General features: G+C 32.8%; 1 protein-coding gene across 1 annotated transcript in view; it reads right to left on the reverse strand.

The window, feature by feature from the left end:
- Nucleotides 1-1,891, reverse strand: part of LOC106471561 (glucoside xylosyltransferase 1-like) — a 22,538-nt gene extending 20,647 nt beyond the window's left edge. The window contains exon 1 of the mRNA XM_013932165.2: nucleotides 1,665-1,891. The gene's annotated coding sequence lies outside the window, so the exon portion shown is untranslated. The remainder of the gene's footprint in view (nucleotides 1-1,664) is intronic.
- Between the last annotated feature and the right edge of the window lie 2,131 nt (nucleotides 1,892-4,022).

A 4,022-nucleotide genomic window follows, 5' to 3' on the forward strand; every position in this document is an offset into this window, starting at 1 on the left:
ACACCCTTACCATCATCTACATAACCAGTAACCTTTTCAAAGAATGTCAAAAAATTTGTAAGGAAAGATTTTCCTTAGTGAAACAATGTCGACTATCCAATAAAATTTTAAATGTTGTTAAATGACTTTGTAAAGCATCTTTTAACAGACTTTCCAAAACTTTTCACACAACTGATGTAAGACTAATGGGTCTACAATTACTGGGACAATTTTTATCACCTCCCTTGTAAAGAGAAGTTACATTAGCCAACTTCCAATCCTCTGGTACCTGCCCACTATTCAAGGACTGACAAAAAATAGTAATAAGTGGCTCAAATATCCAATCTTTAACCTCCTTCAAAACACATAGGAAAATATTATCTGGCCCAGGAGCCTTATCATTTTTTAAATTTCTCAATTTTTTCTTAACCAGCTCAGAATTAATGCAGTCATCTTGTTTCCATTTATCAACTGTTCAGGATGTGGAATACTACTTAATTCTTTGTTAGTAAAACTGAAGAAAAAGCAAAATTTAATGACCCAGCCAGCTCATAATTATCAGATACTAGCCTTCCTTATTTTGTTTATCCTTAATGTATTTAAAGAAACCCTTAGTGTTAATTTTTACATTTTTGATGTTTTCTTTAATTTTATCTCTTAAACTCTTTGTGAGCCAACCTGGTTTTTTAATTGCAGCTGCCCTTTTCTTTCTTGAATATTTTAAAATTTTCCACATCTGATCAGCATCTCCAAATAACCCAGCTGCCCAATTCACAACAGATAATTCTCGTTGCATCCCTTCAAAATTTGTAACCAAAATATCATTATTCCTTTTCTCCATATGCAGCAAAACATCAAACCTAATACAGCAATGATCACTTGCACACAGATGTTCCCCAGTTTCCACTCTCTCAATCATTTCTATATTTAAAGTTAACAATAAATCTAAAATAGTATTCTTTCTAGTAGGTTCCTTAACTAACTGGTGAAGAAAGCCATCCTGAACAGTTTCCAAAAACCTTTCTCCCTCATGGTTTGACTCGAGCATTTCCCAATCTATATGCTTGAAATTAAAACACCCATAATTATGGCTTCATTAACAACTGAAATCTTAATCTCATTGTAAAGTTTCTCACTAATTTTATCAGTATAATAATATTTGTTTGTTTGTTATGAATTTCGTGTAAAGCTACATGAGGGCTATCTGCACTAACCATACCTAATTTAGCAGTGAAAGACTAGAAGGAAGGAAGCTTATCATCATCACCCACCGCCAACTCTCGGGCTACTCTTTAACCAATGAATAGTGGGATTGACCAAAACTTTATAATGCCCCCACAGCTGAAAGGGGATCATGTTCGATGGGATGTGAATTTGAACCAGCAACTCGCAGATTGCAAGTCGAGTGCCTTAACCACATGGCCATATAATAATAATATAATGTATAAATACTTACTACCTCAGTAATAAAAATACTAATATTATTATAGGCATATAGTAATAATGAAAACGAGAAATACTACTACTAGTACTAATACTCATACAGGAGTAAAAATACAACCAGGCCAGTAACGTTACAAAAATCTTTTTTAACTTCTCTCATAAATAACTTTACGAGTTATTCAGTAGTAATACTAATAGTAATACTACTACTACTATTAGTACAATTAGTAGTACTAGCCTACCACCACTGCCGTTTTTCAACTTTTCAGTTTTTGTTATTCATGATCCAAATTGATGTTGTTATTACTATCAAATTTTAGTCACTTCTGTTTCTGAGGTTCATGAAAATAGCGCACAATTACTTATTAATTAAAAGATCAAACAGCAAAGTAAAAAGCCAAAACCCACTAGCATTATCATTAATTAGTTGTGCATAACTATGAATATGGGAGTAACAATAAGAAGTAGTTTTAATAACAGTAAACAATTTAAAGTACTAGTAGTGACATCTAGCGATTCTGTATGTCAAAATAATTCATAAAAAACTATTTTTCTCAGTTGTAATTAAATATTATTACTGTCGATTTTTGATCGATATTTGCTATTTGAACATGATCGAGCTAAGATACCTATAAATGTTATATATTACACAAAGAAAAGCATGATAGCGCGTATCTGTAAGTATCGTCTTAAAAAAGTCTTCAAGTACCCATGACTTCGAAAACAAAAGTTAAAGTAACGCGGAATGTAATGTATTTACATATATTTTGCTGCATCATTGGTGCATTACATATAATGCATCTCGTTTGTTACCTTCTTTATTTATGTATACATTTGCAGGAAGGACTGGTGTTATCTTAAGGGAACCACATAGAAGAATAGGTAGATAGAGCAAAAGTAAGTTAACGACTTCCTAGACGACGTGCTATATGAAAACTGCACATGTACTAGAATAAACAAAATGTTTAATGGAAAAGATAGCTGTAAGGTTGTAGCTAGTGTAAAAAAAGGTAGACAGCAATTTTCTCTAAATGATAATAACTATTCACGCAGGTAGCAATTGCACAGAGAAAGAATGGTGTTGTAGTTTTAACTATATAATATGGTGCTTTATAAGATTGGAAAAAAAATTGCAGAATATCTAGACATTAAATCTATTAAACTTGTTAATTTCTCCAATAAAGATAATCGATGTTTGTGTTCATACTGTGTTATTCTCAAGTCAACTGATTTCCTCACAAGTATTAGATAAATTTGCTTAATCAAAGCAGGATCGAACAGGAAATTTGAATCTGAATTTGATAACTCAACTGAGTTTTAAGCTGCGTGATAAACAGACTGGACACGTCTGAACAAATATGAAAACAATCTTAATTGATGACACAGCATGCTTCAGTATCTCTTTTCAATCAAGACAAGGAAAACCAACAGAATTCTCAATAACTAAGACTCTATAGTGATACAGGAAACCTTGGTTTCTTTGCAACAGTGTCACCACATGATTGGTCAATCTTTCACAGCATTCATTAGCTGTGATATACAGACATCATCCACTTGCCAAGCCAAAGATGTTACAGTCGTTCACCCCTTCAAGATGAACCTACCACTACATCCCTTCAGGCAGAGTGGATATTATTTGCTATATAGAACATAGACATTAAGGCAACTAGAACAAGGCAATGTTTTTTTGGGCCAAAACTACAAAAACAAATTAAATGAAAAATTATAAAAACACCTATATTAATACAAGTAAATAGAAAGCATATGATATATCAAAATGTTAAAGTATCTCTTACTTCTCTGTTTCAGGATTGTCCTCAAGCCAACAATTGAAATTAAACTTCAAACCAGTAACCTTTAAACATGCGCAAAGATAAAGGAGCACATTGACCTTCCTCTGTTCTTGGAGAACAAATATATGCCTTATAAATGGCAAAACATTTTAACAAAGAACCACACTCTACTATTAGAAATATCCCTTTTAATGATGATTTTAAAAACAAAATAATCCATAAATATTAATCTTTTTAATGTGGTAGCAGAATATACTGTTACGTCTCCGTTCGTTAGTTGATTTTCCGTAACTTCGTTCACACGAAACTTTAGCGACACAAGTCCTTTATTAATAATCCTGGTTTATTCTTTCCGAATATAACTTTACCGATACACTTATTTTCAACAGTCGCTCTATAACAAACGCTATAACAACGAACTTCAACAATACTTTCTGACTGCAGTGCAATTACTCACTACCTACACACACATTGTCACGTCACGCCGTGACCATTTTATAAATACCAGACAACCCCCAATCTAGCAAATGCTAGAGCACTCCCGAAGGAACAGGATAGTTCTAGAAAACGGGTGGCATGATACTAGTCACGTGATCTCGCTGACGCAACAATACTAATACATAATGAAAACACGTAATAAAAGCATGTGATATGTAGGCATCTGATATATTTTCTACTTAATTTAAACTTTTAAAATTTATCGTTTATTCGGTTTCTAAGCAGTTTTAGCATAAATACTTGGTCCAAAAGGCCGTTGAGGTTGCCTTTCAAATTGCCATGTTTCTTTGTTCTCTATAGTAGATAATG

Source organism: Limulus polyphemus, unplaced genomic scaffold (assembly GCF_000517525.1).
Source record: "Limulus polyphemus unplaced genomic scaffold, Limulus_polyphemus-2.1.2 Scaffold4699, whole genome shotgun sequence".
Classification (NCBI taxonomy): domain Eukaryota; kingdom Metazoa; phylum Arthropoda; class Merostomata; order Xiphosura; family Limulidae; genus Limulus; species Limulus polyphemus.